General features: G+C 35.7%; 1 protein-coding gene across 2 annotated transcripts in view; it reads left to right on the forward strand.

The window, feature by feature from the left end:
• Window positions 1–4,865: 4,865 nt before the first annotated feature.
• Window positions 4,866–16,811, forward strand: part of LOC140671410 (uncharacterized) — a 296,391-nt gene continuing 284,445 nt past the window's right edge. For both annotated transcript variants that reach the window (XM_072902679.1, XM_072902680.1), the window contains exon 1: window positions 4,866–6,116. The gene's annotated coding sequence lies outside the window, so the exon portion shown is untranslated. The remainder of the gene's footprint in view (window positions 6,117–16,811) is intronic.

Genomic DNA, 16,811 nt, shown 5'->3' on the forward strand with positions numbered 1-16,811 from the left:
GTATACTACTAATTCACTACACATGCGTAGATTTCGTTCATTGTTAATATATTAATTTTGTCACGACATTAAATATTCTATTATATTTATAGTTCTAATTACTCTAATTTATTACCTAACTCCGTTATACGATGTATATTTTGCTCTCTACTGCCTTTATTGTTTTTAATTTAATCTTATTTACATAAAGAGCCTTGATACTAGTTATTTAATTTTATTAAATTATATTTATATTATCATTGTATATTCACACTATTCAGATACATGAAGCTTAGCAAGTTGCCTTCAGAGTGCGCATTATATACCATTTAGCGATACATGGTGAATGGTAATGTATATTGTGAAAGAGAATGTAGTTAACAATAAAATATAAAAATCCAAAACTGAAAATAATACTACTATGTATATAAACCATAATGTATATTTTTTATGGTGATAGATATAATAGCAGAATATTGTCAGGTAACAATGTATAATATACCTGCTGCTAATAAATTACCGACTATTCGTAATGATTATTAGCAATGTTGGCTAAATATATATTATCAATGTTAAGAACGTTTCAAGCTATAAAATTTGAATATTTAGTTGCATTTTTTGCTCCAAAGATCAAAGTTGATTTATAATAATAAAATCTTCCAAAAGGATATTTAAAAAAAATTTTCTGAAACAAAATATTAAGATTTTATGTAACATATATTATTTTAACTTTTGCATGTTACAATGACATAATGACCTTAGTAAGCATTATCGTTTTTTATATTTTTTTAAATAAAACACAGTAATTTGTTAATAATACGAAACACGTTTGTTTCAAATAATTGAGGGTTTAAATTGATAATATATTGTCTTTATGAATTTATGCTATCAAGATAATAATGAAAAAAGTAGTTAATAATTGACAATGGCAAGATTTGAATATTTATCATTTGATAAGCAACTATAGTGCAGATTAAAATCTGCTTATTACATGTAGGAATTATGCAGTCTTCTCAGCAGAGAAAGGCTAGATGGCAGCATAAGAATAAAATTCATGCTATAATACCTTATGAATAAACCTCCACAAATGTTATATAATATTTTATAATATTATTTTATAAACACTGTATTTATTTTTATTAACGTAAACATTTGTAAAATTCTTGTTATACAGTTATTATGTACGGTATTGTATAGTTTTTAAAAAATATTGTTTCTATATTTTTTTTTATTATATATACTCATTTTTTATTATACTGTCTAAATTTCAAATGCACAAAGGAAAATTTAATATATACACACGCACAATATATATATAATGCTGTATATTTCGTTCTACAAATTGATTATTGCTTCTCACTAATCAATTCTAACGTTCGAAGTAGCAAATGACAAATTTACACATTCATATGTCTGTAACAGAATATTAACAAAAAGATAAAAAAATAGCTAGAATTAAATATTTATTTTTTTAAATTTATTTTTTTTTTTATATTGATTTTATCTTTTTTACCACATGTCTAAAAATAGATGTACATCCATATCTAAAAACGGAAATAGCGTGTCAATTCCATGCTCAAAGAAAATCTCAAGTTTAATAAATAAGAAGTTATGTGTGCATTTATGAAAAACCTAAATTTTCACGAATGTTTTCGAATCGTTTAACGTTGGCAGTTACGTGATTCGAACATTTATGGTAATTTCAGCGCCGATCGATCACTCTCTTTCTCTCATCACGCGCGAACAACAAGGCTGAGATTTGCGAAAATGGTGCAAAAATTCCCTCACTTATTTATTACATTCGGTCCACTCACAAATTGATGACTCATGTATCACGATTTGTATTTCGCTCCAGGCAATCCTCTTTCGCGCATAATGCACTTTGCACGACAACCTAGTTTATAGACATTCTCACACATGTAATGGAGTCACGCGTTGCGGACCGTTGTTCTGCAAAAAATAAACGCTGGCACTTCTATTCATACTGATATTTTGGATTTTTGAAGCTGAACCTGAATTTCGAAAAACCTGGCATCTGCTAAACTTTTGGTAAACTTGATAAACTTGATACTTTCAGATCTTTGAATTCTAGATGTACGTAATTTTTATATAATTTACACATGTGACATTATTTTGATTACATATTCTGATGAATATAATATTTAAATAATAATATCGCGAATTGAGAAATATAATATCGAGAAAATTATCTGAAAAAATTCATAGGCCACGCGATGACTAACAATACATATTTCTCGCGAAAGAGAACAAGAGAGGAATGGAATACGATGATACTTAGTCGGTCATACTTAGTTTCTCGGTACGACAATTATCGGAGATAGTTTCCTAAAGGATTTTTCGGATCACGAGGGAGATACAATTCACACGTGGGCGTCTTTGTCTTCGACTGGCAACGGCGCAGCGTCCGTTTCCCAAAGGCGTGGCCATTGATTCGTCTACATCTCGGTCACACATCGTATAGAAAAAGAAAAGAAATCCAGGATTGATCTCACTCTGAAGTATTCGAATAGCAACACCCACATCCGCGGCCTGCGGCCATTCATCGGCAGATTCTCTGTCTTGCGATCAACGATTCTCTCTGTTCGACCTCTTACGCTGCTTTGTATAATCGTCTTTATGTTCCAAGCAGTACATATCATATACTCACGGAGTTTCACCAATGTCGTTTAACGTGAACAATGATTTAATCAGATCTTCTCTGTCTTTTTATCTTATTTATAATATGATTCGAGAGAGGGAATCGACTAATTGTAAGCTGCGACTTGAATAATTTGTCTGTTAGTAGTGAATGTATTTCTTTTTAAGTTAGTATTATATAAACAATAATTTTATATTATTCTGAAATAGTTTAATTCTGATGTAGTATATTACACATCATTTCATGCGATTAAAATAAAAATGGAAAAGAAAACGTCACGAATCACGCTATCGTTTCGTTTAATTTTCTCGCGTAAATCGAAAGATGGGCAATGAATCAAGATAATCACCTACATTCAAAAGGATTTTAATTGAAAAGTTTAAACTTTTTAGCCAACAAATTCGCGCCGACTGCGAAAACTTTTATAGAACAGATGCCAAAGCAAATAAAATCATAATGATACTTTCGTAAAGATGCCGCAATGCGTCTAAAAATCTCTATTAAATAAATATAATACATTATATTTGTATAATATATTTTGTAAGATAACAAAGAAAAATAAAAATTATAATAAAGAATTTAACAAGTCATTCAAAACGATTTAAAAATCGATTTGAATGATTTGTTAAATACTTTATTATAATTCTTATTTTTTTTCTATAAAAAAGTTATATTCTCGATATCTTCATTTACATTATCATTTACATTACATTATCGACATTATCGACAAAAGCTTTATACTCGACGTAAATCAATACGTATACTACATATAGTTTATTCATCTTGAATTTAAAAATTAATATTCATAATTTACAGAATTTTAAAGTAATTTATAATATATATAATAAATAAATATATAATAAATTTATATTATTTTAAAATTCATTTATTATTAATTTATAAATTGCAAAATGAATAATTTCTTTTATACTTTTAATCTTCATTTATTCACGTTTTAATTTAATTTAAATTTCATCATATATTATTTTATTGTTACACTAGAAACACTATGCACTTCATATTTTAGTGTTAAATTATATTACAAAACAAAATAAATGCTAATTATATTGCCATTTTATTATTAATCAAATAAAGAAGTTATAATTTAATTTGTATGTAATATTAATTAGTTTAGATGTATTTATCTTTATCCTACACAAATCGAGTATATTATATGATAGATTATAAGGAAGCAATAAAAAATGAACAGCAATTGAATTGATCCAGCGTTAATTAATGTTACCTGAAGTACAACTGATTCTGAGTACAGATTTTGAAAGAAGACAAAAAAAACGAGTTAATTGACTTTTGTTTCCTCTTCATCCTTCTTTTCATTACCTTCTCGAAAAGTAGTTGATTCCAATAAATATTTCTTTTAATCGATTGTCCATTCTTCTATTGCAAGGATATCATTAAGCCGGTCCCCGTCATCACGATTACTCTGGTCGACGCGCGGAGGCTGCGAGCGAGCGAGCGAGCGAGCATGCCAGCCAGCCGGAGTCGAGGATGGAGAACCAGCCAACGGCTCGAGAAGGCAGTGCACGCCCGGCTGCCGACACGAACGGATGGCCTACGTTGTCGCTCGCGCCATCACCACGCTCGCCTCGTGATTTTCCTTCCTGTCACGCTCGACCGTCGCTCGCCGTTTGCAAGCCGTGTGATGAGTCGCGTCTAGGTGTTTAGGCCAGTTATAACAATAGCTCGTCTCTTTTTTTTTCTCTCCTTCTTTTACTCCTTTTCTTTCTGCCGCTCTCTTTTTTTTTTTTTTTTTTTGTTTTTTTTTTTTTTGTGTCTGTCAGCCCTCTCGTCATTTTCTATTTCATTTTCTTGCCTGACGCTGGCTACCTTCCGCTGGTTCTAAAAAAGAAAAGAAAAAAAAGAAAGCAAGCAACTCTACGTGAAAAATCTTTGTACGACACGTGTTATCTTCGTCGCGCGGGTTGATGGACATCCAGCGCACGAAGCGTCTGTCACGTGCGTGCGCACATACGAGAGATTGCTACCTGATACTGCTGAGCGGTGTCGCACGTGCGCGATATACGTATTAAAAAGCTGCGTCGCGGACATGCGTGTACGCGTACGAATATAGGTTGCGTGCGACATACGTGTGCACAGATAATGAACAGCGTGCGAATGTACGCCGCGAATGAATCGCCGCCTGTGTAATCCTGTTGATGGTGCAGCCGAAATCAACCGTTGACGTTGTCAAGCTATCATAGCAGAGCGCGCGTGGCGCGATCAGCTGATCGCACGGAACCGAGTGGAGCGCCGTGCGAGCAAGCGCTACCCGCCCGTTCGTCGGCGACAGTCGGCCACCAACGGCTCCGTTCGCGCGTCATCGTCGCACGTCGTCGCACATCGTCGCCCGTCGCCCACCCGTCGTGTCACCCCGTGCCGTCCCGTATACGGCAGTACGGGCGCGCCGACGACGGTCAGAGGACGTTTTTCGTGTGTATATTTACCGTCGGCTCGCACGACACGCGCGCGTGTCCCGTCATGCCGGCAGTTCGCGATAAACGTGTGTCCGCGAGCGGACGATCGTCGGCGATGAAACGAGTCGACCGCGACGAGACGATTCGTCGGTGATCAGTGATGATGTCGACCGCATCGGTGTGAACGTTACCGCAGAAAGAAGTCATCGAGCGTCCGCGACATTTTCGCGCGCATCACACCCACGGAGAAGAGCTTCACCTTCGGCGGGGAACAGTGCTGACGATCGTCGCCCGAATAAGCTCGTCTGCCACGGGACATCGAGGGTCGCGTTTTCACGAAAAGGATTACGCTCGTCGCGAGTTTCGGTATTGACTGTACATAATCGCGCGCCAGCCGAACGAGTCGACGAGCGTGTGCGTCGCACAGGAGCAATGTGACCCGAGCCTCAAAACATTACTGGATATGTGTGGATATTTTGATTTTGCGGCATCTCGTCCAGCGGTCTCGTCGTATTTACAATATACAACGAAAGGAGCGCGTGCCATGGTAAACCCTCGTCAAACGCCACCTGTCGTTTTTGCGATCGGCAAGTTGGTTTGAAAATTCTCAAGCTCGCGCCCTCTCTTCCTTCCTCCCTTCCCCTCCCGTCCCGCTCATAATATCGAGAAGTGCGCTGGCGTCGAGATTTCCGACGCAGTTTCGACGGATCGTTCGGCGATTCGGGATGGCACTCGGACTCTGGCCCGTGTCGGGAAGTTTTCGCGGAAATTCGAACTAAAAACTGCCGGTATCGTCGACCGCGAGCGTGATTACACGCACTCTGTTTGTGACAATCGTGTTCATTGTGCCTCGCGCGACTTTCGCGGAAAGATTCTCTCACCGTGATTCATATCGAGTGTGTCGGTTTTTCGGTCGGGTTTCGTGCGCGCGTGTTGAACGGTTAACGAAAAAGTGGAAAGTCTGTGATAGAGGCGTCCCTCGGATTAAACCAAGAGGCGCAGGCTGTAGCAGGTTCCGGGAAGCAGTTTCTCGAGATAACTCTGTGGTGAGTAACGTATACATGTGTGTCAATTTAAGTACTTTACTATGGAACAAAACCAAAATAGCATATATTTCTCAATCGTGCGAAGCGTCTCGTTGTTTACAAACATAACGACATGAACCTATATTCATAAATATATTTGTTAGTACTCCCGAATTCGCGGGAAGCGAATACATAATATGCTAGCTATAATTTCTTCTTAGCATTATCTCGTAAAATTCAGAGTTGATTTCAGTTATGCCCAACGCCCAATAGAGAAAATACTAAGAATTAGATATTATGAATAAGAGAGAGAGATATATATATATATATCTCCTAATATTTAATATTTAACTTCTATTGCTAATATTTTCTCTATTGTGCGTGGGGCTTTAAATGTTTTAAGACATAATTCCCGAGTTATAAAACGTTGAAGATGAAATGTTCTCTTTATGGTTTAAATTTTAGAAACGGAAATAAATAATAGATAACGAAAGCTTAATGTGAAATTTTAATTTGAGATTTAAATATATTAATTATATTTATTTTTATTTTTATAATTATCATAATATTATTATAATATTTTTTATATACTCTGTGTAAAATATATTTATGATGTAAAATTATAATAATAACATTGCTTGATATTTTTGATGAAAAATCTAACGAATGATTCTGGTGAAAAATCGATCTTGAAATTCACCTTAAATTTGATGAAAAATGCTGCGTATTTATATAGTCATTAATATATATTTTGTAATATCTAACATTATTTATCAAGAAATTATTTTTTTTTATCGTGGATTTATTAAGCGCTCGACTACTTTACGATTGTGAAAATCCGATACCACCACGAATTGGGGTTTTTATACTCGGAAAAGTTACGAACTAACCCATCGGCACATCTAGTATCTACGAGTCGTCGGTCAGTCGTCGCAGAGTCGACGAACCTCTATCGATCTTTACTTTCTATCTACGTTCATCCTCCCCCCGTTTATTCGTGCAGTAGAAACGTCAGTCATTCGTCGTTGCTATTGTTATTGCTCGCCAAATTTTGCGCTTCGATCTTCGAGAACGAAGCGCGCAAAAATATTATTCCGTCCATTTTTAAATATTCTCAGTTATGTCGTGCTCGTCTATTATCGTGACTTGTGAATATTAGAGAAGAGATTAATTTATGGCAGTAAATAAGTTTTACAGAGATAAACATTAAGGAAAGTTTATTATACTAATTAATTGTTATTAATATCAAGTTATTAATATCTGGTTATGTGTATATATACTTATATATTTCGCGAGAAAGGAGAAAGAAAGAAAGAGAAAAAATGAGCGAAGGTTGCGATAAGCACAGAAAAATCAGCGTCTATATGAAGCAAATATTGATAACGTATGCTACTAATAGTGTGATCGATAATAAACGAATAACGCCCATACATAGTGCAAGTATACTCGCACGCGCGATAAGCGATTGGCAATAAGTGTCGATATGCGATCGCAGCAACTATTTTCCGCCAGAAAACACCGATATCTTTCTCGCGTGGTATAATTGTCCTTTCTTCTCGTTATTCAAAGGCTGAATGTGCGCTCGAGAATTTAGCTTTATCCAGATAGTACAAATTCTTAACGCTCACGACTAAAAATCATTGCTTAATCTTGCTTGTACCGGAATTCGTTATGCACAAATCTGCTATCTTTATTATAAGAGTAAAGATATTCTGAAGTGGACACTCAACCATGCATGCCTGTATTAGTACATGTATTAATTTGTCGGAATGACCCACACGAGAGTGATAAAAGCAGCAATAATTGCAGGCGCAGTTCGCAATGTAAATTTATATCGCGATAGAGCAAATTATTAATAACATGTGCAGTAATGTAACTGAAAACTTGAGAACCAGAAATAACCATCAAATATCGTTTTTATGAGAAGATTAATTATGGAAAAAAATAATTATTATTTTTTATACGCATTAATATATACAAATAAAACACAGAACACGTAATGTGCTGCGATAGAGAAATAATTAATTTTTTTTATATTATTTATAGTATATCTCTGAATAGAAAATGGAATATTTTTCAGGCAGTAGATATATGATTCTATTTCTAAATTAATTGTAGACAGCTAGATATAAAAATAGAAAGATAATATAAATATATTTGAAAAATAAATTCTTTTTAACTGAATTATTGCGACATTTTTGAGGAAATACATAACGTAAAACTGTTTACGACGTAATTATATAGATACGAAAACAGCGTCTTCGCATAAAACACTCGAGAATTCCGGGCTCGTCACTGGTGGAGATAAACGCTCAGTTGTCGCGAGGGTGGTCCGTACATAGTGACTTGAAGCTTTGCGTGTCTACGTATATATATGTGCATGTGCACGCACAGAGCGCGTCTTAATTTGCGGTCGCACGTTCCTGATTCGGTTTACTCGCGGCGATGCAACCCGACGAATAACGTTTTCTCGCAGTTGCATCGTGAGCCATGCAGGCTGAGGGACAAAGAGATAGAGAGGAGAAATGCAGTGTTATTAGTCGTTCGCAGTTATTTCATTTGCGATTCTCTCGGCGGTCGAGTACACGCGGCTTCGGGTGTAATAATTGTCAGATTTACGAGAGGCTCGCCACCGACGACCGGAGCCCCGGCGACAAAGCCTCGTCGAAGCGTGTCCGGAAAGTTATAACCCACGAGAAGTACTGTTAATCGCCTAACGTGAGAGTCCCGCGGCATCGAAGAATAGTTTAGTCTCCGTTTTCTATCTCTTTCTGTCATCTTCATTTTTTTTTTATCTTATCAGGGATCGACGTAACATCGACGGTGCCGCGTCGCATTCATATTTTAATGAGATAGCGCATCAGTTCTTTCCATTGTATACAATTATTTCGTCTCCACCTCTGTAACTCCTCGCAATTTTTAAATTTTAAATTGTGATTTTCATTAAATTTTTAACATCTCGACGATCTGTTAAGTAGGTTTCATCAAGGTAAGTTTAATTCGTTAAATATTAATCTTTACTGTTTTCATTTAGATTATTATCAGAGTTAAATTACGAAATGGTATTAAATTTTAAAACTTTATACATTATTTTCCCATCATATTAAATAAAAACAGTTTGTAATTTAATTTGAAAATATTTTTGCTTGGCAGAGAGAATTATTATTTTTATGTTATATATTGTATATATAATTTATTATATCTATATATTTTATCATAAAATTAAAATTTGTTAAAATAGTATTGATATAAATAACATAATTTAAACACTACAATAAAAAAAGATTATAAAACTACGTAAAAGTTTTACGAACATATAATAAAAATTTCTCCAAATAAAAATATAAATTTTGCCAAAATTGCAACGCATTGTGAACGCATTTATTTGATTCATTTAATTTGCGAATAAACACGTACAAGGAAAAAAACAAAGAAACTATCTCCTAATTTATTAATAGCCAAATTGGTTATCGCTCTAACATAATCTGCTTTTGACCGAAATATTATAATCTTTTCGGACGAAATTTATGTGGATAAGCATACATTTTTTTCGAATTATAAATACGCGATAGAGAAATTGATCATTAATCGTTTGCGTAGCTTCTAATTAAGTAGTCCAAACATTTAATAGCGATATATTATCGCTCAGTTAAAACAAATTTTTTATTTGTGAAATCTTCCGACCATGTTTTATCACAAATTTTATATATTATAATTTTTGTGATTCCTCGTTTATGTAGATTTATTTGGAGTGGATCGTAATATTATAAATACATGAAAATAAAACTTTAAAATGAGCAATCGCATTCTGTATACATTCGACAATTTTTAAGGCAATTTTAAACATAAGGAAAAATATTGAATATTTTTTAAGGTACGCCATTATTTTTGTGAATTTGGAGAATGTGTGTACATTTTTTAATATTACATGTTTTTTTTTTCAACATTCAATATTGAAATCTATTTTTTACTAATAATGTCTTTAATTAATATTCTAAGTGGAGACCACACACACACTTGAAATTGAACAAAGAGCAAAATTTCGTCATTTATGTGTGTCTTTGAATTTAATTCATACGAACCATAAAAAATTGTACGTTGTTATTTACCGACTTAAAGACCATCGATACTTCGACATTCCTGTTAAGAAAACGTTGACTGCAAATAGCTCAAATAATCTCTAGACGCAACTAAAAATCACTCAGTGACACCTCGTCGCACACGACGACTGGCCTTCCTCGACGAGACACTCGAGTCGCGCGAGACGTGTTCTACCTCGCGTATTCCTTATTTACTCACACATCGAATCGGCAGAGTGGTTTGCGGAACAGCCGCACGGTCAAACAGGTGGCGAGCCGCGGCTCTTAACTGTAAACGGACGTTTTCAATTCTTAGGAAGAGATCGGTCGCACTTGAAATACCATCGGTTTCGATCAGACCCTCTCACCCTTCTCTTTCTCTCTCTTCCTCTCTTTCGCGTAATGTAAACTTTATATGATTTTATAAGCGGATTAAATATGCGTGCACGTGTGTGGGAATAGAGCAACGAGCATTGCATAATATTCACGCAGCCGTCGTCGATGAGATCATTTCCGTGACTTCCTGACATTGATTCTCGTAAACTCGACCTACGTATAAACGCACATATTTGCATTTAATCGGCGCGCGCGAGTTCCTACGATCGGCAGCGCGACGGTCGAGATAGGCTGCTGCCTGTCAGATTGTTGACACAACCAGTGACACGTTTAATAGGATTATTTATGCTCTCGGAGGCGCTTAAACGGCCCCTGCGTCCGTATCGACTTCATCTACCTGACGGCGCGTAGCATAATTATGTCGACACGCACGTGGCATGTATGTATCTCGTTCGTCGCGTCGGCCGCGTCGACGACGCCTAGACCCTGATCCCTGATCCCGTCTTCGAGATGAGATCTGTATATGTTACGATACTTTCACTGTGATCTTTGTGTCTCTGCGCCGGGCATAATTTAGTTATCGATGTGGAAAATATTAATTTATAGTCATCTTATTAATTCCTTGATGATCCAAAAATTTCGTTAGCGCATAGAATATCTCATTTAGTATCCTATAACGTCAATTAAACGTCAATTAAATAAAGTGTCTCTTTTATTATTATTTTATATCATTAAATTATTTAATTTGATTAATATTTAAACTTTCTTTAAAGATTTCTTTAGAATGACGAATTAACAAATATAACAGTAAGTAAAGACTGCAAATACGAAATAGGTCAAGAGTATGCAAAAAAAAAAAAAAAAAAAGAAAGATGTCTTGAATCTCTAAGGTATATAATGAAATATTTTGTTATATAGATACAAAGCCAGAATATATTGACAGTGAAACAAGAGAAAGACACGTGTTTCATAGATTCGTGTTGTTTTTTTTTTTTTTTTTTTTTTTTTTCATTTGAATACGCAAGAGACGGGGAATTGTGCGAGTAGGTTTGCATAAAGTTGACATAATGAGATTGTACCTTGAATTATAAGAGCGCTAACGTTATTGACGGTAATTACTCGCTCCGATGTGGATTAAATGTTTCAGATATATATCTAATGTTCGTTTTTTCGTTACTGCGGACTTTCACTCGTTGTTTAATTGTTGGTATCTAATTCAACGTTTGCGTAGAACGTGTATCGTTCAAATACGTTACATGCTTATATAAGTGTCGATGACGTATGCGTGTATGCGTGACGTATATATTATACATATAAACGCACATGCACGTACTAAAGCCGAGCAGCCAGTCAACAGGCGGTTTTGAGATGAGCTGCAGGCTTACAGTTGGATAACCACCACCACCACCACCAACAATCATTAATTACACTTGTTTCAGCTGTCTGCAGAAAAATTCATTGCGCTAAAGCATTATTCTGCATTTCTTAAGAAGATCTTTGTTGCTGTACGTTCGCGAAAGGCACGCGTGTTCATTTTCATGACCATTTTAATGGCGCATAAAAAAATTTACGCGCCCATTAAACCATAGTGTGTCCTCATCAGCCATATATTATGTTCGACTATGCTTTCAGGCTGCTTAAAATTATATACGTCAAACATTGTAATAGCTGAGATAGGACTTCTAAATTATTCTAATAAACCATAATATCTATGTAATATATCTTCAATGAATTTATATGCTTTAATCTTTTTGAATATTCTGAAAAATATAAATTTTTTTGTTTCCCTTGTACATGTGTATATGTTTGCCGAGTAGTTTTGATATCCGTAACTGATAGCGATTGTTCAGCGTTATCGTTTTAGATTTAAAATGCGTGCAAAGGATTAAAAGAAAAATTAGACCAAGCTGTAAACTGTTTATAAATCGATGAACAGCGACCCTTTTTCATCGCTGTCCCCTTGCTTTTCGTGTTTACCGACTAAAGTTTTCACTAGAGCCACGAGTAATTTTATGTAACCCTTTGAGCGTGGGTTTCTCCTACCGGAACTTTTCTTTTTATCCATCGACGAAACGTATTAGGGCGTTAAATCGACCGTAATCCGACCGTAATCGCATAGCAACAGCTCTCATCTCCGTCTGCTTTGAGAATAACCAATTTCGCGCGAAGCACGACGTAATTGCATCTTTAATTGGTTTCGATTAATTGGATCTCGTCGTACTAAAACGCCGACGAAAGCGTTTGCGCTCGGGTTTGAGATTGTCTGGGCGACTTCGATAGCGAGAAAACGACGGATAGACGACGAGACGGCGATAAGGCGATAAATTATCGCGACGCGACGGAAAAGCGCGATTCTGTCTCCCTCTCCCTCTCTCCCTCTCTTTCTCTCTCTCTCTTTCTTTCTCTCTTTCTCGCTGAGAACCGCTGTCGACAATATAATGCAATATAAGCACGGATCACAGGCGACAAGCGCTCATTAGCATACAATGCGGGTTAATAGGATCGTACGCTGACAGCTACCGTTCAATATCGTGTCCTCGTGTCGTTTTAGTCACCAACCAAGTGGCAGGTTACGGTTACACCTACAAAAATTACACTCACTTTCACTCAATATCAGTTTTATGTTAACCTGATGATTAACAATACATTTTTTTTACTCAATTTCTATAGAGAGAATATTATTTTACCTTTACACGTTGTTAAAAGAAATAAATTTATTAAAAAAAATTGTGGGAGAAATATTTATTGCTTTAGTAAAAATAAACGTCAATATGATACTATAGACCTAATAAGAAAAATTAAGATTATTTTATTTATTTATGAAGAAATATATATTATTTTTATTTTGATAAAATATACACATAACTTTTTGTCTTCGTATATGAATTTTTCAGTACAAACGGATTAATCATTATTATTTATTTTGCAATTCATCCATTAAAATTGCTGTTATTCAACAGGGCAGAACATATTGTCTATTTCATAAACACACATTCCCTCTATTATATGAATTTTTTACATGTTTATATGAGTAACTTATTACGTCAAAAGAATTGAAAAAATTAGTTGATGATATTTTAAAACCAATGACTAAGAGTCATTTATCTTTATAAATCCTACTAAAAACGACGATGTACAGATTAAAATGTTTCTCTCTTATTTGCGAATAATATCGCGATAAGGACTATGCGTATATGCAAGCGATGAAAGCAAAGATACCTGCTGTTTATGCCTATACAACGAGACAAAGGACGACGATATAATCATGAAAAAAATGTGTCGCCACCGGTTATTATAAAGTCAAATGATTAATTCCGCTGACTAATAAGACGTATCAAGCCCTGTCGGTCGTTATCGCGCGCGCGATATCGTCGCGCGCTTCTTTGTCTCCGTTAATTTTTTTTTCTCAAATACCTCTTCGAACGGAAACACCGCATGTCGGATCCTTTGTTAACGCGATTTTTCATCCGCGATTTATATCGCTCGCCGTGATACAATAGGTTGTACGCGTTAGTATGTACAGCTCGCAACGAATTGTGCCTGCTCTTCTACGTACCTGGCTGCTGCAGTTGCCGCGATATACGTGTCCCTCCCTTGTCGAGGTAGATAAAACCAACACGACCCGCTCTCCGGCGGGCATTGTGCACCGGCCGCTATTTACACGTCATCGTGTAATAGCTTCAACTGCGTCCCTCATTACCGCGCTGGTGCAACGAATGTGTGCGAATGTCAGTTTTAGTGCGGGCAGTAAAAGACGTGATAGGTCCGCGTGCGCGTTATGTATGTATATATGTAATATGTTGCGTGCGTGTGTGTGTGTGTGTTACGATTGCTGTTTCTGCTCTCAGACAACGCAATGGCACCCGTTACACGGTCGCGCGACCGCTCATTTCATTATCGTCTCGCCAGGCTTCCGAACGAGAGGATTAGACAGAGTGATAAGTCGGCGCGATTTGAGAGCGAACGGTAACATTACCCGAGAGCGCGAGAATGTGGTCCCTGAGATATATATTGTTTATTAATCTTTGAATATGAGTTGTTTATTTTTTTATGTAGATGTTTTTTAGAAAATTAATTTGTGCGTAATTATTATGCAAGATCAACTTCTTTCAATTTTTCTGTATTTATCAGAACCATATATTAATTTTTTCTACTATCTTACTTGCCTTTTCAGATTAAAAAACTCTTTTGCGATATTGTTTAGCTTTGAAAATAATTTTGTTTATATTTACAAAAAAATGAAAATAGAAGGATTAAATAGAATTTACGTAACAGTCTTTTGATTTAACAGATTCGCATTAATTATTGAAAGCAGTGTACCTTGTCGCTTGAGAAAATCTCGATTTACAAGGTGCGGAATCTTATTTATCCGTGTTTCATTATCTAAACGCGCGAGCTACAGCGTCAATGTACAATTTTACAAGCTCTACAAGGATCAAAAGTTGTCGTAAGAATTCGCCTAATCCGAGATCCGGGACCCCGGGCCTAGTCCGTAGATCCTGTGCGACGGTGTGGCGCAATAAAAACGTCAATGGTTAGGCAATAAAATTAAATGAACATTCGCTAGCGTTTGCCTCCATAATGGCAGCAGGTATCAGTCGATGATTGAAAACGTGATAAAAACGGTATAGATTTTACGTCTCTCGTAATAGCGCGAAACATCTACCTGTGTAATAAGTGTGATGTGGGACTCAAAAATTTTTGGATTACATCTAATGAGATGTTACTTTATTCTTAACAGATGAAAAGAAGTTATTAAAAATTTTTTTTTCTTTTCTCCTTTTTATAAAAAAGCAAGCTGTTTGCTTCTTTTGATCTGAGAACGATTCATTAGTAGAAATTAACCGACTAATTTATTTCAAAAATATCTAATGAAGATCCTTGTCAAAGCTGTACTTTCTGAGACTGTTGAAACAGCAACCGTGTTATTTGAGAATTAGCTGAGTTGTAAATAGGTGTCGCTTGATTCTGCTGATGGTCATTATTTTGCTTGGATTTTAACGAAAATAAAATAATCATAATAAAAGTATATGAATTATAACTCAAATTTTTCTCGAAAATGTTAAAATTAATATTTTGCAATAATAATCTTGCCTTGTACAAATAACATTTTTGTTATGCATATTGATGCAGATTGATTGCAATAATAATATTCAAATTTATATTGTGAAATTAGGTATCATTTTTCTTGATCGAGGGAAAAATAATGTATGGACACTAATACTCTCACTAGATTACTGCGATATCACAGATATATTCACTTTGAATATATATTTTTTATTCCGGTTGCGGTCTCCAGCTGCCACGTTGTAAGACAAGTACAAGTACGCACAACGCATGCAGTTCGAGGCAACCGCGTGTTTGCGGACGTTTCCTCAACATATAACGTGTTGCAATTCGGAACCTAAATCAGCTTGTTAATTGTCATTCTTTCACGTGAGACATAAAATCTGATATCGCGGATCTAGGTATTAACTACACGTATGCAACTTGCGCGATCTACATAATGCAATCTGGAACGGGAGTTTCTTCGGTGGCGACGTACATACATGTGACGAAACGCGCTTTAATACACTCGTATGGAGATATTATTATGCGACACGCATTAAAGATCACATTCGGCGCAGTCATCGTTATTGTTTGTTCGTATACGCACGAGTCTGTTCCAAAAATGCACTTGCTTTGATAATTTTCCAAAAATTATTTGCGTTAGACGTTATTTCTTTTTCAAAAGTCAACTCAAAATCGTCGTTTAAAATTAACGATATATTATTTTGCTGCGAGACTCAGATTTGAATCGCAAGTAAAAAAAAATGGTAACGTTATTTCATCGTTTATACAAACGTTCATATGCATATGCATGCCGACGTATGCATACGCCCATCTATGCTCGGGCACGATTCTCTTTCGAAATACATCGATAAGATCTCGGCCGGACGAGTTTCAAATTAATGTCAATGTTCGTCGCGAGAAGGAGGAGTTTATTAATGTCTAGTCGTGCGCCCGCGTAATATCCGCGCCCGTTCTAGCGTCATCACGGTCTCACGCATAGCTAGAATATCGCGATTTGTAATCCAAGAGAAAATCCGAGACAACCGGCCATTATTTCTGTGAGTTTTTTTGCGATTATTGCGACACTGTCCAACGATTATATCTCGAAGCAGTCATATGTGATTTTCAAACGAATGTTTGCGACGAAATTTTGCTGAGACAATATACTGCATTTTATTTTGAATTGTCATTGAAAATATAAAAATCGGAAAGGCAAAATAGTAAAATAATGTTTATTATTAAAAAAAGA

Source organism: Anoplolepis gracilipes, chromosome 11 (genome assembly GCF_047496725.1).
Source record: "Anoplolepis gracilipes chromosome 11, ASM4749672v1, whole genome shotgun sequence".
Classification (NCBI taxonomy): Eukaryota; Metazoa; Arthropoda; class Insecta; order Hymenoptera; family Formicidae; genus Anoplolepis; species Anoplolepis gracilipes.